Consider the following 27177-nt stretch of genomic DNA (forward strand, 5'->3'; position numbering starts at 1 on the left):
TCTATCCAGCCTTAGAAGATGGTTCTCAGCTTTCACCTTATTTATATAAGCCTTTGCTGTGGCTTCCTTCAAAACTCCTTTTGTGTTACAACCCAATTGCCTAGCTAAAGTGGTCAATTGTGATGTCCTCATGCTTTCAATGGGTGTACGTTTCCTTTGCCAAGATCTCTTGTTTTTGGGCTCTTCTCATTTCATTGCGGTGGCTTGTGTCACTTGCGTCTTCAATGCTAGTTTCATCTCTGTCACCTTTTGCAGGTGGTACTCTTCTTGTAAGGAACACCTTAACTAACCAAACATCATTTTTCTGCTTCCAATACTCCATGATTTGTTTGTATTCACTATCATTTGTCACTATAGGTTGTCCATAATGATTAGAAGCAATTAAATCACGCACATCCCTTCTCTCATCAAGGTGAATCAAGTATGGCAGTAGCTCCTCCAAGAGCATATTGTCAACCATTTTCTCAGCATCAAATTGTGGTGGAAAAATGCAATTGTTTGCTGGTGAAATACATCCTGTGTAAGGAGAGTCATCAATAAGCATTTTTCTTTGTAGATCACATTCAAACCCCATGGCAATTTTGGCTAGAGGCTTGAACAGTGCCTCAACGTTTGGATTGTTGGGTCTAAACAATTTTTGGAGTTTGAGTAGTGTAGCAAACATCTTGCGACCAAATTTCAAAGAAAGTCAATGTATCCTTAGCTAAGTTTTTTAGTGCTGCAAGGATTTGATACACATTATTCCGAGTAGCTGTCGACCAAATTGCAACATTAAACCTCTGTAAAATAGTCTTCAAGAATTGGATGCAACCTGGCCTGAGTATAATATATCTTTTTGAATCCATTTGCACTGAGTTGTGGTGTGAGGATGGTTGAGGGGAACGTTTCAACAATAGACCATTTAAATCCAATATAATTGTAAGCATGGATTTCTCAACATCTACACTACATGACATAGTAGCAATTGGCAATAGCTCGTGAGTGGACTTTTCAGTCTCTTTTGATGTATGTTGCATTTTTGAAGCATCAATTTCTTGGTTCTCATTATTGGAAGCTTACTCAAGTTGCACAACACTAGACTCTAGTATAGAAATATCATCCATCTTGGGCACTTCAGAAACCATAGAATCTATGGATTCTATAGTTGTTGATTGAACCATAGGAGCATTATCCATCCCAGTTTGTGAATCTAAGAAAACACACACACAAATGGTATCTCAAAACCACTAGAATTTTATTCACCATATTTATATGTAGAACTCCTAGTAAGAAATTTATTTAAGGTAAAGTCGTTGTTTGAATCCTTGCAACCATTTTCAGCATTCGTACACAAAACACCACTTGTCTAAAATACAATCTACTAACTCAACATTTTCCACCCTACACTTTATTAAAGATGAGTACTTAAAGTGAAAACTAAAAGCCACAACTTGTTGAGGAAACATGGATACAAGGTCCACCAAATGTGCAACCTAGACTACAAGAAAACAATCAGAGATTTGGCTTAGATTTGGATTCAAAGGCCACCACTTATTCAAGTAAGATAACTCCACTTGTTTAAGACAGTAATGTTTGAAGCCCCACCACTTGTCCAACCTAGACATTGATTAAATTTTGGTAAGATTTATCACAAATTTAGAGTAGAATCAAGATTCTATGGCCAAGGTAGTCAAATAAGTTAGACAACACACAAAGCATAAGAGCACTCTAGATTCTCGTTGAGCATAAACTAAACAATAATCAAATGTTATATTCACTTGAGATTTCATCCATGAAAAATGAAAATGATGCATGTACTTGAGATTGCCATCCATGTACAATTCTTTACAATGTCAAGTAAAGTTATAGTCAACAAACAACTCTTCTCCTGCTTCAACTTGACAAATAGTCTCAATGCATACATGGCCATATTCTTTTGACTTGATGTGTGAAGAGGTGAATTTATGCCAAGGTGGAAAATTTGGATCAAATGTATAGCGTACATTGGGACAGACATTTGTACTATGAGAACTATTTATATAGCCCGACACGTTTCCTTCTTCTACACAACCAATAATGTATGATTGATCTTCCTCTTCTTCTATGTTTGGATCCTCTAGAAGAGAATATTTATAAGCTCTTGGAAATATTTTGCATATCTTTTTCCAGTCTTGAAATCTATACTTATGCCCTCCATAGTTTATAATAGTCAAACCACTTTCCAGGGTAGTATGCATAAATAGCCCATAACCAGCTCCTTGAATACATGAAAGTTGCACTTCAAAATCCACACCGTTAATATTGTAAGGTCTCTACTTTCAAATTGCACACAAGTTCTATTACGCATTTGCATTTTTTTGAACTATCACTCCTTATTTAAGATATTCGAGTTCAAATTATGAATCGTAGGTTGAGAAAACCTAGAAATTAAAATTTACGCTACAAAATTCTGACATGTTTAGCCATAGGAATCACTAACTAACTTATTGCAAGACTTATTTTAAAATTTTCTTTTACTACTGTAAAGTTAATATAAGACTGTAAAGTTAATAGAATTTTCTATATTAACTTTACTACTGTAAAGTTAATATAAGACTGTAAAGTTTAACTTGAAAATGTAAAGTAAATTATCATTAAAGAAATAAATAAAATAATTATAAAGACAAAAGAATACACAGGGATGACAAATGAAGGCACATGGACTCACCTGGACTCACATAGGAGGGGACAAAGTGGGACACATTGTCACATGAAAAGGAGAGGCTAGTCTTTATTAATCATAATAAGGGGGGGCAGTGTGGCCTTATCTTTTGATGATAATGACAAAGTGGTCAAGCTGATGGGTACCACAAGGGTACCAAAAACGCGGGTATGATTTTTGGAGAAAAAAAACTATTAAAAAAATATTTTTCTTTTTTTTGGGAAAAAAAGTTGTACGTTTTCTTTTCTGCTATAAATAGAGCATCCATGCTCACACTTTAGACATAGAGATTGCCTCTATAGCGCTCACGAAGTGCTGCCACTTCTCTTAGAGAGAAGGCATCCACAAACCACTAAGAGAGCAAAAACTCTAGTGGACTAATAAGGTGTGTATCAATCAAGCATTCAATTAACTTTAGGAATGATGTATGTGTGGTATCTCCTACTCTAATCTCTCTAATAGATTAATAAGATTCAATTAGTTTTAAGAAGGATATGTGTGTGTGTGTGCTATCTCCTACTCTAATCTCTCTAATAGATTAGTAAGATTCAATTAGCTATGTGTGTGTGTGTGTGTGTGTGTGCTATCTCTTATTCTAATATCTCTAATAGATTAGTAAGATTCAATTAGCTATGTGTGTGTGTGTGTGCTATCTCCTACTCTAATTCCTCTAATAGATTAGTAAGATTCAATTAGCTATGTGTGTGTGTGTGCTATCTCTTACTCTAATCTCTCTACTAGATTAGTAAAATTCAATTAGTTTTAAAAAGGATATGTGTGTATTTGTGCTATCTCTTACTCTAATCTCTCTACTAGATTAGTAAGATTCAATTAGTTTTAAGAAGGATATGTGTGTGTGTGTGCTATCTCCTACTCTAATCTCTCTAATAGATTAGTGAGATTCAATTAGTTTTAAGAAAGATATGTGTGTGTGTGCTATCTCCTACTCTAATCTCTCTAATAGACTAGTACGATTCAATTAGTTATGTGTGTGTGTGCTATCTTTTACTCTAATCTTCTAATGGATTAGTAAGATTCAATTAACTTTAGAAAAGATGTGTGTGTATGTTTTCTCTTAGAAAAGGATGTGTGTGTGTTCTCTTTACTCTAATCTTTCTAATGGATTAGTAAGATTCAATTAACTTTAGAAAAGATGTGTGTATATGTTTTCTCTTACTCTAATCTCTCTAAGTATACCTACTCTCTCTAGTTAGTACATCTTCACTATTAACTTATGCATAGTTAATTGAAAGTTAATACATAAGAGAACTCATCATATTCTTATTATACATGATGAACTTCTCATTCACCAACTTTATTGTCAATTAGATTAAGTAGAATTTTGAATAATACTAAAATTTTATTTAGTTGAAGTATAGAGATTGAAGTTAGAATTGGATTAGAAATGTGAAGCATAAAAGTAATGCATTCCTAAACTTTCACTCATAGTTTACACACTTAATTTTTGATTAATAACGATTAGCAAATATTTGATGTATAGAAATTAGATGTAGAACAACAACAATAAGTGTGAATCCGAGTTGGCGAGGGTTCAAATTACAGACTCTCTTTGGAAATAAGAGATTACTAGGGAAATTGACCGATTTAAAGTTCTAAGTGTATAACATAATTGTAGTACAAAAAAATGTCTCCAAAGCGTGCTCGAACCCAAGGCGCTAATGATCATGAAGCTGGTATAAGTAATGGTGGAACCCCTGCGGAACATGCTATGTCTCCACCAATCGGACCAATCGAAGCTATGGTACAGGTTAGTATTGCAGTTTCAAGTTATGCATCATTGCATATGCGAGACCATAGGAATATATTATTTACCTTATAAAAAGAAAACACGGATCGAAACCACGGGGCTTAACCCCAAGAAACTCGTCATATGTTTGACAAGTAGGAAAGATTGTCTGGTTAAACTAGTTGCTATAGGAAAGAATGTTTGTCCAAAACCTTCGGTATGGTTTTTCTCAAGTCTCTCTACTTATTAGCGCTGGTATTATGTGGCAGTTGCCGAGGCGTGAGATGACGCCTAGGATGGCACCGCTGATGCTGTGGTGGGAGTACACCCAGATTAGCCCAGCTGGATACTACAGTTTTGTTTTGCCGTGGCGGGAGGATGACGCCCAGATTGACACCGTTGTTGCTGTGACGGGAGTACGTCTAGATTAGCACAACGAGTACTTTTCAAGCGGTATGGGACGCTCGTGAGGATAAGGGTTTTTATAAATAATTTATATACCGATCGGACATAATAGCGCCAATAGAGATTCTTTAGTGACCTAATCCAAGGGTTGTTGGTTTAAAATTGGACGACTTCTTGTTTGACAATTGTTTGTAATACTGCTTGAAGGTTTGTTTTAACGAACCAGTATCATAAATAAAGTAAAGGAACGTGTATGTTTAAACAGTGTGGTAGTAATTAGATAACAAAAGAAGGGTGAGTGTGGTGTGGAAAGTGGGAGAATGATACCCCGACGGTATCATTCTATGGACGGGTGGACACGATGAGTCGGGTAACTTTCCAACGCTAGAATTTTTTTTTTTAGTCATAAATCTTAAAAGAGACAAACCTTGGCGGCTGTGCTTCTGAAACATGGAGAAAAAAGCGCACAGGTTGGTCACTCTAAGATTTATACTTTTAGATATAACTGATTATAGATAGTTTTTAGATAGGGTTATGGTGGTCACGCTCCGCCATAGTGAGATAGGACCAATCCTTCACTAACGGTTCATGCCCGTGGCTACGTAGTAGCTAAGGCAATGTCCGTTGGTTTTTCCTTCTCAGGATTGGAGACCTATCAAAGGTACTCCGCTCCTCTCGACAAGGGGCACGGACCTCACAAATATGGAAAATTACATCTTTGGGAATAGGAAAAGTTGGTGTCCCAAAAGGATCTTCATGCCAATCATAGTGTGAAATACATCTAGGTTTTATATCACTTAACTCCTTTGTGTCTGCAAAAAGAAGAAAATATTATGCATAAAATAATGACAAGATCAAAGAAAGATATCATTATTTTATAGTCCAATAGGTCCATTGTATGGAAGACTTAGAGTGCCTCTTACATAGTGCCTCCAAGGTTTCCAAAAAATAAAATCATTGAAAAAAAAAAGGCCACTGTGTCTCCAATCTATTGCCCATTTGAAGCATAGAGAGAACCAAGGTCCACCACTTGTCCAAGCTAAACATGGAGCATTGACACAAGATCCAACACTTATCCAAGAACTCTATAGTATATGTGGTAACATGGGATGCGTTGATGCAACAAAAGTAGTCTAGCCTCCTCATCCATCTCTTTTTTCTTGTAGCCTAGAGGGATTAGTTTCAAGGTCTATCACTAGTCAAAAACTACACATAGAACATTGATACAAGGTTCCACCACATGTGAAACCTATCATCTCTAGTAGCATGGATGGTTTGATATCAAGGTTCATCACGTGTCCTTCCTATACTCTATTGTAGCATAGAGATTTTGGTTTGGTGGTACTACACTTGTCCAAACTTGGCTTGTTGTTGATATCTAGAGGTAATCAAGGGTCCTCCACTTGTACATGTTATGCATATAAAACAATTGCATGGTCCACCATGTGTACAAAATATGATTGATTATAGCATGCATGGTCTTATTTCATGGGAAACCATCTTCTCTCCAACATGTGTCCAACCTCGGCTCCACGGAAGCATGGACAGAAGCAAGGTCCACCACTTATCAAAGCTATTATTTTCTCCTAGTGCTTTCAAAACCCATAATACGTTGTACATGGGGGGGGGGGGGGGGGGGTCTTGTTTCAAGGTCCACCACTTGGCTAAGATTGGATCCATTGAAACATAAAGAGAAGCAAGCTCTACCATTTGTCCAAGCTAGGTGCCATTGAAACATGAAAACCCCATAATATGTTGTATACGGGGTGTTTTTCAAGGTCTACCACTTGTCTAAGCTATGGTCCATTTGAACATGGAGAGAAGCAAAGCTCAACCACTTTTCTAAGCTAGGATCCATTGAAACATGGAGAGAAGCAAGCTCCATTGTTTGTCTAAGCTAGGCTCCATTGGAACATGGAGAAAACAAGCTCCACCACTTGCCTATTATTGCATAGAGATTTTGGTTTGAAGGTCCACCACTTGTCCAACCTTGCCTTCATGTATGGAGATAATCAAGAGTGCAATGCTTCTCTAAGATAGGGACATAAAACAGTTTCAAGGACTACTACATATACAATCTATGATGGGTTTTAGCATGGGAGGTTTCATTTTAAGGTTGACCACTTCTCCAGCTCCGCTTGTCCAACCTCAAATCCATTGAAGCATGGAGAAGAAAGGTCTACCAACTCTCCAAAATAGGCAAGAAAATCTCTATAAAACCCATGAATTGTTAATACATGCTATGCTGTGGAGTTTTGTTTGAAGGTCCACTCCTTATCCAAGCTACAATCCATTGAAGCATGAAAATAAGTAAGATATATCTCTAGTCCAAGATAGGATCCATTGAAACATAGAGAGAATCAAGGTCCACCACTTGTCCAAGCTATGCATGGGTAATTGATATAAGGACCACTAAATTTTCACCTATACTATGCTCTATCATGGATGGTTTCATATCCCACCAATTTTCCAACCTATTTAGTAGGTTGTATTATGGGGGTTTGGTTTCAAGGTACTTCACTTGTCTAAGGTGGGTTCCATTGAAACATGGAGAGAAACAATGTCTACCACTTGTCCAAAATATGCTCCTTTAAAACATAAAATCAAGGTCCACCACTTGTCCAAGCTAATGTTTCTCTCCAGTGAAGCATGGAGAGAAACAAGGTCTACCACCTGTCCAAAATATGCTCCATTGAAACATAAAAGCAAGGTCCACCACTTGTCCAAGCTAATATAACAAATGGGTGTTGGTTACAAGGTGTACCACACTTGTCTAAACTAGTCTCCATACAAGGTCCACCACATGTCCAAGCTATATGAGCTTGGTTTGAAGCTCTACCACACCTCTTGAAATTAGGATCCATGTAAGGTCCACCTTTTGTCAAGCTATGCCTTTAGTGAGTACTAAAACTAAGTAATTGAGACATGTAGAGAAGGATGCTCCACCATTTTTCTAAGCTAACTTTATTGAAACATGAAGAGAAGCAAGCTGCACCATGTCTCCAAGATGCTAGGCTACATCGAAATACCTTAAACCCACGATATTTTGTACATGGGGGGTTTACATTCAAGGTCCACCACTTGTCCAACCTATTATCGCTAGTAGCATGAGTGGTTTGGTCTCAAGATTCACCACTTTTCCACTCTATGTCATTGTATTAAGAATATCTGGGTATTAAGGTCCACCACTTGTCCAAGCTAAATCTATTGAAACATAGAGAGAAGCAAAGGTCCACCACTTGTCCAATCTAGGCTCCATTGAAACATGGAGAGAAGGATTCTCCACCATTTGTCCCAGATAGGCTCCATTGAAACATGACGAGAAGCAACAAGCTGCACCATGTCTCCAAGATGCTAGGCTCCATTGAAATACCTTAAACCCATGATATTTCGTACATGGGGGGTTTACATTCAAGGTCCACCACTTGTCCAACCTATTATCCTTAGTAGCATGAGTGGTTTGGTCTCAAGATTCACCACTTTTCCACTCTATGTCGTTATATTAAGAAGGTTTGGGTGTTAAGGTCCACCACTTGTCCAACCTATCAGGCTATATCTTAAATGATATTTTTTCTCACCACTTGGAATGTCCATGATATGTTTTACATGGGGTTTTGTTCCAGGGTCCACCACTTGTCCAAGCTAGATCTATTACATATATATTATACATACAATATTCAACTAGATTCCCTACCTATCATGTCTAGTAGCATGGATGCTCTGGCTTTAAGGTCCACCACTTGTCCAACCTATACTCTCTTATGTAAGGGAGATCTCGCTATAAATTCAAAACCTTCCCGCCTAAATTTAAAATTCAAAATCTTATCGCTTAAATTTAAAATATCTGTCCCAAATTTTAAATATCCCGCCTAAATTTTAAAATATCCCGCCCAAATTTTAAAATTCAAACTTTTTTATAAAATTTAAATTTTACCACTTAAATTTAAAATATTCCACGCAAAATTGATTTTAAAGTCAAGTTTACCACAAAAAGATATCATTATCTCACCTAAATTCAAGTTTGCAAACCTCAAATCATTATATTGTACATAAATTCAAACGAATTCAAATTAGCAAGCCTAAACTGATATTAGTTTGCATAGATATGAATTTATCAAACCTAAATTTTGTCACCATGTTAGAGAGAGTGGTTAGAGAATTTGAACAAAGTCCACCACTTGTCCAACCTAGATGCCAAGAAGGATTGAGTGTACAAGGTATTGTTTGGAGGTCCTTATAGTCCACTGGTCTCAAGGTCCACCACTTGTGGTAAGGGTCACCAAAAAGTGTATATATTCATCCAAAGAAATACATGTATTTTTGGTCTACATGTCCTAGTTTCAACCATTTATGTCCACTAGGTGTATCACTAAACAACACTACTTTTGTTGAGAAACAAAAGTTACAATCATATCTACAAATGGATTAGAGGAAAATCTGCTCAGCATACATCTAGAACTCGCTACAAGAATCGACTTTAACAGATCACGCAAGTAAGTCTTCCATTCAAGTTTACTAGTATTACAATGTGTTAGTTATTTGTGATATTTATGTATGTATATATACTATGTGTGCATATCGTAATTAAGTGTAATTGTGTATTTGCATTATGTATGAGTATTACAATGAAATAACACAAATATACATACATACACATAGATAACACAGACGCACACATACATGAGCATGTATTTTCAAGAGAGAGATAGCAAGATACAAAGATAGATAGATAGATAGAGAGAGAGAGAAATACCTATTTTCTAGAGAGAGAGAGAGAAATACTAGAGAGAGGAGAGAGAGAAAGATAACATATTTCACTGTGTTTATGTATGTGGAAGAGAGGAAGACGATGTATGGAAATATGTGCACGTATTTTCAAGAGAGAGACAACAAGATAACAGATTTCATTGTGGTTATGTATGTGGAAGAGAGGAAGACGATGTGTGGGAATATGTGCATGTATTTTCAAGAGAGAGACAGTAAGATAACAAATTTCAATGTGGTTATGTATTTGGAAGAGAGGAAGACGATGTGTGGGAATATGTGTATGTGTGCGGGAATACTTTTAACCTATGTATCTCTGTCTTTTGACGAGAGAGTGTGTGTGCAAGAAAGAGTTACACAGAACCATCTTCTCTATATGGAGAAAGACAGAGAGTGAGAGAGAGAGAAATACCTGTTTTTTCTCTATTCGTGAGGTGTGCAATGTCTCTTGAGAAGAAGCTATGCCCGATCCTACCCTTCTGGAAAGCATTGCGTACGATGCTTTTTCTTTATCTTGTGCGCGAACTGTCAATCCTGTGCGCTCCACCTGTGCGTTGTGTACGATGCCAGGTTTTCTCCTCTACACGCGCGTATACTCCAACTGTGTGCGATCCGTGTGCACTTTCTGTGTGTTTTCTGCTCGCCTGCTTTCTTTGTGTGTATTGCTCGTGTGCTCTCTCTGTGCCTAATCTTGATAGGGTTTATTAGAATGCCATGTATGCTACAAGTACATGTTTTATCATAGGATTAAAAAAAACAAAAGCAGTATAAAACATTAACCAATTCACATGCCCCTTGACCCCGCCCGGGGCGCTGCCCTAGACCCCGCCCGAAACAATATCCCAAAATCAGCCTCCCAAGCCCCGCCATCGAGAGCGCTATATTCCACATCCCCATCAAGAGCGCTACCCCCAAACCTCACGTGGAAGCGCTGCCTCGTCAGATGCACCCCATTGTGGCATTGCCCTAAGACCCCGCATCTGGAGTGCTAAATGGGAACATTCTTCATTAGTGAAAGTTTGAACATAAATTATATTTAGCATATACTTAAATATAATACAAATATTATTATATTAACGATACTAATTTACTATAACAGTTCTAGATTATGTCCCATACTATATTTAAGGTGCCAAAGGTTTGGCCTTATGGTCCTAAATTTAGCCAAGTGGTCAACACATATAGGACCAAGTGCACATTGTGCCACAAAACTTGGCCACCACTTCACTTGCCAAAGTTTAGGCCACATGGTCAATCCTAAGTTTCCAATGTTCTTATTATGTCATAAGAGACAACACTTCTTTTTTGTCACCTTTTGTCTCGTGGAAAACCTAGGCTTGTTTTCACATACTCAGGCACTTCAAGCCATAATAAACTTTCATTACTCTTTGGCAACCCTTTTGTTCAAGTCTTTGAAAAACCGTTGTTTAAGGCCACCCTAAACCATTTTCATTTAGGGGTGTCTAAAACTAGCTTTTTGGCAATTCGAGAAGAAAATGGTCAAAGTTTTATACTTAGTTTTAACCACTTGACCAATTCAAATATTGGAAAGCAAGGTCTTGTAATACTTTTCTTTGGACATCACACATTAAAACTAGGTCCCTCACTTGTCCAAGCTATGCTCTAATACAATAAAGAGCTTTTGGTTTCAAGATGCACCACTTTCCCAACCTTAATTCCATTAAAGAAGCTAGCTCTACTTAGACATTTAATAGCAAGGTCCTGTAGCAGTTCACATTGAACATTTTCCATGACAGCTAGGTCCACCACTTATCTAAGCTATGCTCTAATAGAGTAAGGGGGTTTTGGTTTCAAGATCCACCACTTGTCCAAACTTGATTTGGGAAGCAAGGTCCTATAATAGTTTGCTTTGGACATTCACCATTACAACTAAGTCCACCACTTCTCCAAGCTATGTTCTAATACACTAAGGAGGTTTTGGTTTCAAGGAGAACCACTTGTACGACTTTGTTTTTGGAAGTAAGGTCTTTACATAGTTCACCTTGGACATTGGATACTACAACTAAGCCCACCACTTGTCCAAGCTATCCTCTATATATAGCCAAAGGGTTTGGGTTTCAAGATTCACCACTTTTCCAACCTTTATTCCATTAAAGAAAGGAGGGGCATTATAACTAGGTCCAAGCTATGCTCTGATATAGAAAGGGGATTTTCGCTTCAAGGTCCACCACGTGTTAAACCTTGCAAGACTCAAGGGATACATGGACATTGGAAAGCATAGTCCTATAGTAGTTGATAGGTGGTAGTGGGTATTACAACTAGGTCCAACCTATGCTCTCATATAGCAAAGAGGCTTTGGTTTCAAGGTCCACCACTTGTCCAAACTTGCTTCCATTTAAGAAATGAGGGGCTACATAAACATTGGCAAGCAAGGTAGCAAGGTCCTAAGGTATTTCACCTTGGATATTGGGCATTATAACTAGGTCCACCACTTGTCCAAGCTATGCTCTGATATAGAAAGGGGATTTTCGTTTCAAGTTCCACCATGTGTTCAACCTTGACAGACTCAAGGGATACTTGGCCATTGGAAAGCATAGTCCTACAGTAGTTGATAGGTGGCAGTGGGTATTACAACTAGGTCCAACCTATGCTCTAATATAGCAAAGAGGCTTTGGTTTCAATGTCCACCACTTGTCCAACCTTGCTTCCATTAAAGAAATGAGGGGCTACATAAACATTGGCAAGCAAGGTAGCAAGGTCCTAAGGTATTTCACCTTGGATATTGGGCATTATAACTAGGTCCACCACTTGTCCAAGCTATGCTCTGATATAGAAAGGGGATTTTTGTTTCAAGGTCCACCACGTGTTCAACCTTGAAAGACTCAAGGGATACTTGGACATTGGAAAGCATAGTCCTACAATAGTTGATAGGTGCCAGTGGGTATTACAACTAGGTCCAACCTATTCTCTAATATAGTGATAGCCGTTTTTCGGCTTTGTATAATTGCCATAGTAAGCTACCTCACCCTATCAAGTCACTCAAACACTGTGGCGAAGCCTACCATTTCACTGTACATAGGCATGTGTGAGTTAGGAGACTTTTCTCATATCTTCTTAAAAACCCTCAATTAGCTAGTCACTGGGCTAGTTGAGCCAAAAAAAATAAAAAATATAAGTATATTATGGTCCATTTGTGTGTAAATATTTTATTGTATATAGGGCCTAAATAAAATGATTTTTCATAATTATTTTGGTTATTATTTAAATATTTATACTTAGTTGTGTGTTATTTATGTTATGTACATTGACTCATCATTACCATATTTTTTCTTACCATTTTGCATACTCTTTATTCCATATAAAAATAATTTCATGCAAGCTTCTCTTATTTTTGGTGTAACTCCATCCCAATAAAAATCCAAAAAAACTAGTTTTATTTATGTGTATATTTTTTCACTATTGTCATTTTTTCCTTTCTACATCTATTCTCTATTACTCTCATAAATTAGACCACAAAAAATATTCATCTTTTTATGGTAGACTTATAATGAGAGAGATTTATTTTGACCTCTTTATATTTTTTCCACCTATATTATTTATATTTGACATGTACATATTTTTTTAGACCCCTCAATATTTGATTTTCTTTGTTGTACTATTCACTTATATCATGATCTCAACAATATCTTCAATTATAGACCTACCAAATAAGGTCAAGGGTATGTGGAATGCATGCATGCACCATAGGGAGCTCACTCTTCGAGGTATTCAAAAGAATCATCCAAAGAAGGACCTCACAAGGACCTTGTGCGGTGGAAAAAACAGTCGGTTTTGCTGAATTTTTAAGGATCACATGCTCCCCGGATTTGAAAAGGTGATACAAACAAAAGTTGTAGCTTGTGAGCTGAACTTTCATCTCAAATGTTTTCATATTTTTTTGAGCTAGGATTTTATTTGTGGACCCCAGTTTGCCCATGCTATGCAGCCACACTCCCTCTTCCACTTTATCACTTTCCTCTTTCACACACACCTCTCCACTCATCATCCCCACCTCTCTCACCACTCCTCTCTGCACCCTACTCACCTTCTTCTAAACCTTGAAGAATAAGAGAAACCATGGTGAACTCATGTTTCCTACACACACTTCCATTCCAAAATTGACCACCTAGTCTCATTTTTCCTCATCCATATTACCCATATCTATCAAAAAACCATAAAATTCAGCCTCTTCTCTTGAAAGACAGCATCATGGTGATTGATTACTCATTTTCAATTACCTTGGCTCCCAAAGGAAGGTCAAGAGTGAAAAAAACGTACCGTCAAAGCTAGTGGACCGTAAACAAGCGTCAAAATTGACCCTACTCAAGACACTTGGAGCATCAACATTGTAAGAAATCCATGTTTTCTTACCTATTAAGAGTTTTTTCTTCCTTATTTGTATCCTACTTGGATACTCCCATTGTAAATATCCAATTCCATTTGTAAATCAATAAAATAACTAACTCTACTAATTTACTAACACTAACCTACTATGAAAAGTCCTATCACCTTCACTTCTCTCCTCTCTCTCTTCTTCATCTATCCACACCAACTTCTTGATAATTCCAAGCAAAAGAAATTAGATAAGTGTTGAAAATCTAACCCAACCATGGTTAGAGGAGTAAACCTAGCCTTCAAAATTGCTATAAAAGGAGGGTGTAGCTAGCACAAAGGGGGAGCCATAAGCAAGAGCACTATGCTATAGCTTGAGAATCCAAGCTCAAACTCTCTAGAAGGAGCTCTTGAGTGGAAGCTCATTGTCTTATGCATATGCATGTGTTGTATTAGGGGTGATTAGCAAGGGAACTCTATGCCATTGTAAGAGAGAGTGATCATTAAATAGAGAGTACGAAATCTATCATTTCTCCTACTAGTGTAAGCCCAACATTTGCCGAATCAAGGAGGGTGGATTTGGAGTAAGCTTGGATACTTTGTCTCTCTTCCAACGTGAAGTAATGGACAACAATGATATGTAAGTGTCTTGGTGTTTTTTTTTAAGTTCCATATAGCTTGTCTCTGGGTGTTTTCATCAATTTAGCCATAAATCCCATATATTGTAAGAGGGCGACAGGGTGGAGAGGACTCCCCTGGCTTTAAGACAGTGATTGGGGTGGCTTTTCTTGTGATGTGTTGTGGTGTAATTTACTCAAGCTATGTTGAACAAATACTAATCTCACTTTCATTGGTCATGACAGATTTGTAAGAAGGTATTAGTGCAACAATCACCCCCTCCCCCTTCCCTCTTTTTCTTACATATATAATTGTGTTTGCTTGATCACTGTTGAACATTTCAAAGCAGCCCGAGAACTCTCTCTCTCTCTGTGTGTGTGTGTGTGTGTGTGTGTGTGTGTGTGTGTGTGTGTGTGTGTGTGTCTCTCTACGTGTCCTAGTTCGCATCTAAAACTAAGTGGTGCCCCAAATTTGTGTAGGGTTAGGTTGCGGGTTTGTGTTTGTGTTGCTGTTTTTTTCCAACCCCAACAAAATTGAGCAGCACAGGAGCCTAGAAGGGTGCTTAGAGGCCACTCTTCTTGTTGTCCGCCCCGGACCGCCTCAAATTGGTGCCCCCACGGAGGACGGCTTGTATGTTTTGTGTAGACTCAACCTTTAGCATAATCAAGTAGCTTGCATGAATCACGAGAATTTGTATGATTCCTTCATTCCCATTGCAAGGCAAAAGGTACACATAATTGTTAGTACTAAGTTGCAATTTCAGCGAGTAATTCATAGAATTTTAGGTCCTCTTAGGTTGACCGAGATAAACGCTTTAGTAAATCCTTTTATTTTGCCTTTCATTAGGTACGACCTTAGTTTGGACGTCTATATTTTTGTTTTGTTTTAAGCATTAGGTCATGCATAGACAATGGATAATGGCGCAAGAATAGAGGTTTTCCCCTTTCATTTCACTCCACACATTAGAATAAAACATTGCAATCAGTAGAAAAATCCATTTTCAACAACGTATGGTGTTCATGTTTGGTGCCCAAAGAGCAGGAGAAATTCTCGCGTCACCAAACCCTGTCATCCTACCTCTTATTGATTATCATAGGTCCTTTGATGTGAATATTTTTATTTTGTTGTAGAATAGATTGCAATTTAGAAAATATTATTATGTAAATCTTTTAAAGAAAAAAAAAACAAAAACACGTCACTTTGAAATCAATTCAATGGAGAGCCAACGCCAAATGTCTGGATATCCTCTTTTCTTTGGAGAGCCTGGAGAGGATGTAGAATTATTTTTAGCAAATTTCAAGATGTCTTGTCGTATCAAGAGGATAGTAAGTAATCAAGAACGTGTAGAGATGTTTGAGGTGGTCCTTAGGAAAGATGCTAGCACTTGGTTTGACTCTTTGCCTGAGGAAATTAAAGGGAATTACACGGAAGTTGTGAATCATTTCAAGAGATACTTCTTTGATCCCCAAAACACTCAAAATCTATGGCAAGACATTGTTTCTCATAAGCAAAAAGACTTAGATGACTACTACTTGTACAAGGAGTTTCTACGTCTTTGGGCTGTATGGGTGAGAAATGTTGCTAACCCTGGTGATGGTGCAGAGTTCCTAAAGAAGGAGAGGTTCATAGCCGGACTCTATCCTGACCTTAAGATAAAGTTGAGGCCGGTGCACTTGCTACCTTTGAAGCAGCTAAAACTAGGGCTGCTGAGAAATATAGGAAACTCAAGTGCTTAAGGGGGGAGGTTCCAATAGAAGGTCTTAGACCCAAAGGTAAGTCACAAGCATCAACATCTAGGGAGCTTCCTGAGGTAACGGCGGAAGTGATTGAGAAGCTAAATGAATCTTTAAGCATCTTGTCAATTCACCTTGCACAAGCTGTAGGTCCAAAGGGACAAGCAAAGAAGTCTGAAGAGCGAGATTCACGACCTAGGAGAGTCTTGCAATGTTGGAATTGCGGTGAGTCTGGACATGGGATGTATAATTGTCCTTGGCCCCGTGGGGAGCCAGGGAGACCTAACTTGAATTACCCAGTGATGAATGCAGGAGAAGGAACTAGTGAGCAACCACGGCTTCTACAAAGGCCAAATGGAGCAAGACCACCTCCACAAGGAGTGGAAGGAGTTCCACCTTTGCCAGACCCAAATGTGCATGTAGTAGAGGTGACAAACTCAATTGAGGTTGACATGGAACCAAATGGCATTAAGCGTGGCCGAGGAAAAGGTAAAGAGAAAGAAGGTGTCACATCACAAAGTGACCATGGACAAGAAAAGAAGGAAAAGGAGACCAAGGAAGCTAAGAGGACTCGACCTCGTATCAATATCCAAGACTTCCCTCTTGGACATGATATGGCTCCATACAACCTATTGGAAGACATGAGAGGTAAGGGTCGTGATATCTCATGGCCTCAGTTTCTTGCATTATGCCCACAAGTTAGGAGGGATTTAACAAAGGCAGTTAGCACTAGGAGAAAGGTAAAAGAGAGTGTGCCTGTTGTAAAAATTGCACATGCTGAAATGAATGAGGATATTACACATGTGCTAGATAGTTACATCAAAGGAAGATTGGTTAGGAAAGGTCTAGTGGATGGGGGTGCACAAATTTGCATCATGACAGAGGGACTCATGCAAAAACTAGGCATGCACATCCATGAGACACCTGAAATTAAAGTCAAGATGGCAAACAATAGCAAAGCTAGGTGTGTAGGCATTTGTAAAAATGTCTCTGTGGAGGCCTTTGGCATTAAGAAGGCAGTGGATTCTATGTCATGTCTACCAAAGGAAATGGTTACCCATTTATCCTAGGGAGACCATGGCTAATGAAAATGTGAGCTTTGCAGGATTGGGAGAGTGGAAAGCTAATTTGTAGGAATGACAATCATAAGAATGTTGTCTTTGACATGAAGGAGCAATGCCAAGAGGAACTCCATGAAGAATCATCTCAAAGTAAAACGGAGGAAGGCTGAACCGATAGCACTTCAGAAGAAGAAAGTAGCGGCAGCATTACTGAAGAGGAGTCTTCCATCGAAGTCATGGGGGTAAGGTTTAATCCAAACAACCAAGAGACCTCTTGCCTAGGTTTGGAAGAGGTAGGTTCCCAAGAGAACTAAAATGTGCAAGATGAAGGAATGTTAGAAGGTATGTTGTCTACAACACTTACAAAGGACGAAAGAGAGGAGTTCAAATGTGTGCTAAGGAAATTTCCTAGGATTTTTGCTAAAGACTACACCGATGTGCGTGGAGTAGATATTGTTCAACACAAAATTGAGTTGAAGCCAGAGGCCACACCTAAGGCTCAGAAGCTACGAAGGATAGGAGTCATCAAGGAGCAGGCTTTACTCAAGGAGCTAAGAAAGCTTCTAGCAGCAGGTTTCATTTATCCAGTGGAGAATTCAGAGTGGGTCTCTCCCGTTGTTGTCACTCCTAAGAAAAACGGCAAGTGGAGGGTGTGTGTGGATTACTGTCCACTCAATGAGGCAACAAAAAGAGATCACTTTCCCCTCCCATTTCAGGATGAGATACTAAATGAGGTAGTTGGTCATGATAAGTACACTGTGTGTGATGGCTACTCAGGTTACTTTCAAATAGGTATCGCATTGGAAGATCAGTTAAAAACAACCTTCATCACTCCTTGGGGTTGTTATGCTTTTAGAGTTATGCCATTTGGCCTGAAAAATGCTCCTGCAACTTTCCAACGCTTAATGAACATGGTGTTTCAAGCATTCTTTGGAAAGTCAATTAGGGTATTCATTGATGAGTTCTGCATTTATAGCTCAAAATCATTGCATCTACAAAGGGTAGAAGAAGGTTTAAAGAAGCTCTATGACATGGGAGGTCAACTCAACCCCGACAAATGTCACATAGGTGAGGATGAAGTGATCTTGCTTGGTCACAAGGTTTCCTATAAAGGCATTGAGGTGGATCCTTCAAAGGCAAAGGCTCTTATTGAGCTCCCATCACCCAAGAATCTCAAAGAGGTAATCTCATTCATTCAAAAGGTGAAGTATATGTCACGCTTTATTCACTTAGCTTCGGAGTTTCTTCATCCTTTGCAAAAGTTGACACAACAAGTAGAATTTGCATGGTCTGATGAGCTTGAAGGGTACTTTTGTAACATTAAAGTCACTTTTTCAGAGCTACCAACACTCATGCCTCCTTGTTGGGAGTACACATTCTTTGTTAGCTCTAGTGTTGGGAAAGAAACAATTGGTGCGGTTTTGCTACAACAAGATCCCCACAGTACCAGAATGCGACCCATCTACTTTGCTAGTAGGGTCATGAATGCTTTAGAGAGAGGCTACACAGAGGCAGAACTCATGATGCTTTCTCTCATGTTTGCGGTGAGAAAGTTTAGATCCTACCTGCTACCAAAACCTTTTGTAATTCTCACAGCAGAAAATTTGTTTCCTTGGGTGTCATCTCAAATGAATCTTTGTACTAGGATCTCAAAGTGGATTATGGAGTTGCAAGAGTTTCAATGCAAGAGTTTCAATACTCTTTCAAAGTAGAAGATAGTGTGCGTGCACAATTGGCAGGGATCCTTACTTATAGGGTACATGAGAAGGAGATTAAGGTGCCTGAAGTAAAGACCCTACCATTGACACCACCTAAAAGTATTCCTAATGCTTTTACCTTGTTCTTTGATGGAGCTTTTCGACGAGCCACAGGAAAAGCAGGGGGATGGCTAGTATTGCTCAACCCAAGTGGAGAAGTGGTCATGAAAGAGAAGTTCAATCTACCAGGTTCAACTAGCAACAATGAAGCAGAATACGACACACTACTTCATGTTTTAGAGATATGCATTGGCCAAGGTATACAGCGTCTCATGGTGAGGGCGAGCTTTTTGAAATGGGGCCTCTAAACCCAAAGCAATGGGCCTACCCTCACAAAATGTTCGTAAAGAGGTACACACACTACTTGGGGCACCACATTCTTTTGGGAGTGGAGAAGGAAACCAATCAAAAAAATAACACTTGCACTCACCCACCCAAGCAACACACTTTGAAAACCCCCTTACTCTATATACACTTTGGACACTTGAACACCATCAACAATTATGCAACCCAATGCCGTGCATCAAAATGAAATATGCAATTTGTGGAATAGCATTCACCTTCTCCCCATAAGAATACCCATAATACATCCAAACTCTTCCTCTCTCAAGCACTCATCAAAAAAATCATGCACGCAAGACTTGCCTCTCAAACACACAAGAGAATCACTTACATCAAACTAGCACACTTTGCATAGAGAGCTCATCTCCATCTATGCAATGCCGTGACACAAATAAAATCACCATGAGAGGTAGCCACATGCATATGTAATGAAGCAAAAGAGAGTTGGAGTGAGAAATTTCTTTAGACCAATTGAATAAGTGTGGAGAAACAAACCAATGGTAAATTGAGAATAGAACACTTACTTGATTTCTCGCACACCTTTTAAGGGGAGGATAGACGCTGGCTAACCATCACGAATTGCGACACTTGAAAGTTTTTGAAGATGATTTCATGATCATTAACATAACCATGAGAGAGATCATGATGTATTTACAAGTTATTGAGGTGCTACAAATGATTTATTGGGTTGATGGAGTAAGAGATTGTAGAATGGAGAGAGTGGAGAATAGAGTTGCACTTCCTCCAAAGAGGAGGGTTAGGAGGGAGGATGTGAAAGAGGGAGAGTTAGGGTTTTCTCTACTATTGATCAAGAAACAACATGAAGTTGAAAATATAGGTGTGTGTGTCCTTGAGTCTCTCCAAGGGGGGCTATTTATAGTTGTATAGGAGTGGGATTATGCTAAACTTAATTAGAGTAAGTGATTAGACCTAATTAGGTGTCCTTTGACCACTCATTGAATATTGGACATAAAAGGGACTATTTATTCACCAAAAATATCATTTTAGACCATGAAGGCTCCATAGGGGTGCATAATGTAGGTGGGCCCCACCATGAGGCCCTACGGGTGGCTCCTGCGGGGTATCTCAACTTGTCTGTCTTGGCATTTAGAAAGCATCTTTAGGTTGGTCCCATCACATGCAAGTGACCTTGAACACTCATTGCTCTTCTAGAAGATGGGTAGGGGAAAAATACGATCTCACTCTCTTGATTTACTTGATTTACAGTTCCCTTTTACTGCGAATCTGACAAATTTACACTATTTTGACCATAACTTTTTACCTGTAGCTCGGAATGACATGCTTCAAAAGGCAAAATTGACCTTCTCAACATGTTTGATATGAATTTGGACTATTCTTCACGCCCATGCACCAAGGAATTTGGTTTGGAAGGTCCACATTGGTTAGGGAACCTTTTGCTTCAAAGTCTTCTTGTATGGGCCTTTTGCTTGTATGCATCCAAGGGGAATCATGCTTTTTCAAAAGGCTATGATGCATAAACAAATAGAGGAGGGCCCAATATTATTTTCTTGTGAAAAGAATATACAATTGGAGTCTTTTTGAAAGGAGAGAAACTATATGTATATTCTTAACAGATATTGGGCCACCTATGTAGGGGGCATAGAAGACTTGTAGAGAGGGACCATAATCTTTGGTAAAGACAAGTGGAGAGTTGATTTCCATGGGAATTTATCTATACGGGGTGGAAGATGGATATATTATTTTTCTACTACTAATTCACAAGAGGTAAGAAACTTTGGGGGTATATAGTTGGTTATTGTATACTTATTCTATTTACAGAGCAAAAAGGAAAAGGGTGGTAATATAAATATATGACTAAGGTGACATTTTTGGGAAGAGTATAATGTATGTGTCGCCACAAAGGTTAAACGAAGAGGGGGAATTTACTCTAGATAACTTAATAGCATAGAAAAATATATACACATATGAGGAAGAGGACGTTGAGTAGGCTGACAAATGTTGCAAAAAGATGGTTACCATTTTATGCCACTCAATGGTAAAAGGGGATGCACTTCTCATTGTGAAGCAAATTTTAGGCATTTGGGCATGCAAGAATGAAAGCTAAGGACAAAAGTTCATGCCATTCGTAGATTGTTTAATAAATTTGAAGAAGTGCAACTATATCATATTCCTAGGAAACAGAATGAAGATGCCGATTTACTTGCACAACAAGCAATTACATGTGTTGAGAAAGAAGTGCAGGTCATCATGGTTGCAGCAACTATCAAGCAACCGAGATACCAGGGATTGGAGTCATTGACTCCCATTATTAGCTACATTTTGGAGGGTGAGTTTCCACAAGACTTCACGAAGACTCAAAAGAGGAGACTCATGAAAAAGGCAAGCACGTATCTCTTTCTAGAAGGATCCCTTTATCAAAGAGGGAAGGATCAAGTGTGCAGAAGAGTACCAATTATTGAGGAAATCCCAGCCATTCTAAAAGGTTTTCATGAGGAAGCGTGTGGTGGTCATTTTGCACAGGAACTCACTGCAAAAAATATTTTTCTTTCTGGATATGTTTGGCCAAGCTTGCACATTGATGTTCAACATTGGTGTAAAAGCTATCACAACTGTCAGATTAATGGAAACAAGCGTCTGTTACATGGTCCATGTCAGTTAGTCCTTTCGAATGGTCCATTTGAAAAATGGGGCATTGATGCTATGGGTCCATTGCCCAGGACTAAAAATGGAAAATTATATATCTTGGTGGACATAGACTACATAACTAGGTGGGTAGAAGCACAAAGTGTGGCAAAGGTAAATGAGAGGACAGTGAGCAAATTTATCTACAGTCACATTTGTTGTAGATTTGGCACACCTTTGGAGATTGTTTCTGATAATGGTCTAGGGTTTAGAAAGGGCTTGCTCACAGAAGTCTGTGAAGAACTTCACATTCTACATCATCATGGTACACCCTACTATCCCCAATCAAATGGTTTGGTAGAAAAAGCTAATGGTGTCATTGCAGGCATCATTAGAAAGATGGTGAAAAACAAGACAAAGTTGTGGGATGACTTCTTGGATGGTGCCTTGTGGGCGTATCGAACAACATATAGGGAAGCCACGGAGTTCACACCATTTCACTTAGTCTACAACCAAATGAGCTCAACATTCCAACAATGCGACTTCATGGCAAAGCAGCACAAGATGATCAAGAAGCATTGATGGATCAACTTCTTACCCTAGCTAAGCTTGAGTGGAAAAGAGAAGCAGCATACGAGTGCTACAAGAGGAAAGCCACACAGACGAAGGAAAATCTTGACAAGAAACTGAAGGACAAAGGCATCAACGAAGGAGATCTTGTGCTAAGGTATGACAATCGACTCGATAATCGTTTTGATGCCAAATTTGAAACTAGATGGCAGGGCCATACATAGTCAAAAAGGCTTTCAACTCCTGTTATTATCAGCTTATGGACTTGAATGGGAAAGAGCACTCTAGGAAGGTAAACGGGTATCGCTTGAAGCCTTATTTGAGTCGCCTTCTACCAAAGGATCTACCAAAGATTTGTCAAAAGGCAGCTATCTCATGTAGGTATTGTTCCGTGAAGCATGAGTGTAACTCAAACCAAAATTCTGAGGGGCCAAACATTGAAGATCTCGTCAAGGACTCTGAAGCACTCTCTTTGGAAAAGATGCTCTATGATGGTACATGAATATACCATCATCCTGGGGGAGGGCTACTGATAGCCATTTTTCGGCTTTCCATAATTGCCATAGTAAGCTACCTCACCCTATCAAGTCACTCAAACACTGTGGCGATGCCTACCATTTCACTGTACATAGGCGTGTATGAGTTAGGAGACTTTTCTCATATCTTCTTAAAAACCCTCAATTAGCTAGTCACTGGGCTAGTTGAGCCAAAAAAAATAAAAAATATAAGTATATTATGGTCCATTTGTGTGTAAATATTTTATTGTATATAGGGCCTAAATAAAATGATTTTTCATAATTATTTTGGTATTTATTTAAATATTTATACTTAGTTGTGTGTTATTTATGTTATGTACATTGACTCATCATTACCATATTTTTTCTTACCATTTTGCATACTCTTTATTCCATATAAAAATAATTTCATGCAAGCTTCTCTTATTTTTGGTGTAACTCCATCCCAATAAAAATCCAAAAAAACTAGTTTTATTTATGTGTATATTTTTTCACTATTGTCATTTTTTCCTTTCTACATCTATTCTCTATTACTCTCATAAATTAGACCACAAAAAATATTCATCTTTTTATGGTAGACTTATAATGAGAGAGATTTATTTTGACCTCTTTATATTTTTTCCACCTATATTATTTATATTTGACATGTACATATTTTTTTAGACCCCTCAATATTTGATTTTCTTTGTTGTACTATTCACTTATATCATGATCTCAACAATATCTTCAATTATAGACCTACCAAATAAGGTCAAGGGTATGTGGAATGCATGCATGCACCATAGGGAGCTCACTCTTCGAGGTATTCAAAAGAATCATCCAAAGAAGGACCTCACAAGGACCTTGTGCGGTGGAAAAAACAGTCGGTTTTGCTGAATTTTTAAGGATCACATGCTCCCCGGATTTGAAAAGGTGATACAAACAAAAGTTGTAGCTTGTGAGCTGAACTTTCATCTCAAATGTTTTCATATTTTTTTGAGCTAGGATTTTATTTGTGGACCCCAGTTTGCCCATGCTATGCAGCCACACTCCCTCTTCCACTTTATCACTTTCCTCTTTCACACACACCTCTCCACTCATCATCCCCACCTCTCTCACCACTCCTCTCTGCACCCTACTCACCTTCTTCTAAACCTTGAAGAATAAGAGAAACCATGGTGAACTCATGTTTCCTACACACACTTCCATTCCAAAATTGACCACCTAGTCTCATTTTTCCTCATCCATATTACCCATATCTATCAAAAAACCATAAAATTCAGCCTCTTCTCTTGAAAGACAGCATCATGGTGATTGATTACTCATTTTCAATTACCTTGGCTCCCAAAGGAAGGTCAAGAGTGAAAAAAACGTACCGTCAAAGCTAGTGGACCGTAAACAAGCGTCAAAATTGACCCTACTCAAGACACTTGGAGCATCAACATTGTAAGAAATCCATGTTTTCTTACCTATTAAGAGTTTTTTCTTCCTTATTTGTATCCTACTTGGATACTCCCATTGTAAATATCCAATTCCATTTGTAAATCAATAAAATAACTAACTCTACTAATTTACTAACACTAACCTACTATGAAAAGTCCTATCACCTCCACTTCTCTCCTCTCTCTCTTCTTCATCTATCCACACCAACTTCTTGATAATTCCAAGCAAAAGAAATTAGATAAGTGTTGAAAATCTAACCCAACCATGGTTAGAGGAGTAAACCTAGCCTTCAAAATTGCTATAAAAGGAGGGTGTAGCTAGCACAAAGGGGGAGCCATAAGCAAGAGCACTATGCTATAGCTTGAGAATCCAAGCTCAAACTCTCTAGAAGGAGCTCTTGAGTGGAAGCTCATTGTCTTATGCATATGCATGTGTTGTATTAGGGGTGATTAGCAAGGGAACTCTATGCCATTGTAAGAGAGAGTGATCATTAAATAGAGAGTACGAAATCTATCATTTCTCCTACTAGTGTAAGCCCAACATTTGCCGAATCAAGGAGGGTGGATTTGGAGTAAGCTTGGATACTTTGTCTCTCTTCCAACGTGAAGTAATGGACAACAATGATATGTAAGTGTCTTGGTGTTTTTTTTTAAGTTCCATATAGCTTGTCTCTGGGTGTTGTCATCAATTTAGCCATAAATCCCATATATTGTAAGAGGGCGACAGGGTGGAGAGGACTCCCCTGGCTTTAAGACAGTGATTGGGGTGGCTTTTCTTGTGATGTGTTGTGATGTAATTTACTCAAGCTATGTTGAACAAATACTAATCTCACTTTCATTGGTCATGACAGATTTGTAAGAAGGTATTAGTGCAACAATCACCCCCTCCCCCTTCCCTCTTTTTCTTACATATATAATTGTGTTTGTTTGATCACTATTGAACATTTCAAAGCAGCCCGAGAACTCTCTCTCTCTCTCTCTCTCTCTCTCTCTCTCTCTCTCTCTCTCTCTCTCTCTCTCTCTCTCTCTCTCTCTCTACGCGTCCTAGTTCGCATCCAAAACTAAGTGGTGCCCCAAATTTGTGTAGGGTTAGGTTGCGGGTTTGTGTGTGTGTTGTAATTTGTTTCCAACCCCAACCCAATTGAGCAGCACGGGAGCCTAGAAGGGTTCTTAGAGGCCACTCTTCTTGTTTCCCGCCTCGAACCGCCTCAATAGCAAAGAGGCTTTGGTTTCTAGGTCCACCACTTGTCCAACCGTGATTCCATTAAAGAAAGTGAGGGGCTACGTAAACATTGGCACGCAAGGTAGCAAGGTCCTAAGGTATTTCACCTTGGATATTGGGCATTATAACTAGGTCCAACACTTGTCCAAGCTATGCTCTGATATAGAAAGGGGATTTTCGTTTCAAGGTCCACCACGTGTTCAACCTTGAAAGACTCAAGGGATAATTGGACATTGGAAAGCATAGTCCTACAGTAGTTGATAGGTGGCAGTGGGTATTACAACTAGGTCCAACCTATGCTCTAATATAACAAAGAGGCTTTGGTTTCAAGGTCCACCACTTGTCCAACCTTGCTTCCATTAAAAAAGTGAGGGGCTATGTAAACATTGGTAAGCAAGGTAGCAAGGTCCTAAGGTATTTCACCTTGGATATTGGGCATTATAACTAGGTCCAACACTTGTCCAAGCTATGCTGTGATATAGAAAGGGGATTTTCGTTTCAAGGTCCACCACGTGTTCAACCTTGAAAGACTCAAGGGATACTTGGACATTGGAAATCATAGTCCTACAGTAGTTGATAGGTGGCAGTGGGTATTACAACTAGGTCCACCACTTGTCCAACCTATGCTCTAATATAGAAAAGAGGATTTGGTTTCAAGGTCTACCACTTGTCCAACCTTGCTTCCATTAAAGAAATGAGGGGCTACGTAAACATTGGTAAGCAAGGTAGCAAGGTACTAAGGTATTTCACCTTGGATATTGGGAATTATAACTAGGTCCACCACTTGTCCAAGCTATGCTCTGATATAGAAAGGGGATTTTTGTTTCAAGGTCCACCACGTGTTCAACCTTGCAAAACTCAAGGGATGCTTGGACATTGGAAAGCATAGTCCTATAGTAGTTGATAGGTGGAAGTGGGTATTACAACTAGGTCCACCACTTGTCCAATCTATGCTCTAATATAGCAAGGATGCTTTGGTTTCAAAATCCACCATAATTTCCAACCTTGCTTCCATTAATATAGCAAGGAGGATTTGGTCTCAAGGTTCACCACTTATCCAACCTATGCAAACCTTTTTCACGTTGTAGCATGATTTTTTTTTTGAAGAGTATTTTTCTATAACTATGGATTTAACAATGTAATCTTTTTCACTTACAGGATGGACTTCGAATCTGGGGAGAAAGTACATATGATACTTGACAATGAAATTGTTGGTATTAGTTGTGTGTGTAGAACAGATCCAGATTCCACTTGTGGTGGTACAAAGATAGGGCAAGGAAATGTCCCCATACTAGTGGAGGAATGCTTGAAGGATGTGGTCCTACCTTTTACTACAATGGATACTTCATCTCTCCAAGGCTCATTATGGAGTGTTGTTTGATGGTCAAAGGTTCTTTTGCAATATT

Source organism: Adiantum capillus-veneris, chromosome 14 (assembly GCF_014529385.1).
Source record: "Adiantum capillus-veneris isolate H3 chromosome 14, ASM1452938v2, whole genome shotgun sequence".
NCBI classification, from domain to species: Eukaryota; Viridiplantae; Streptophyta; class Polypodiopsida; order Polypodiales; family Pteridaceae; genus Adiantum; species Adiantum capillus-veneris.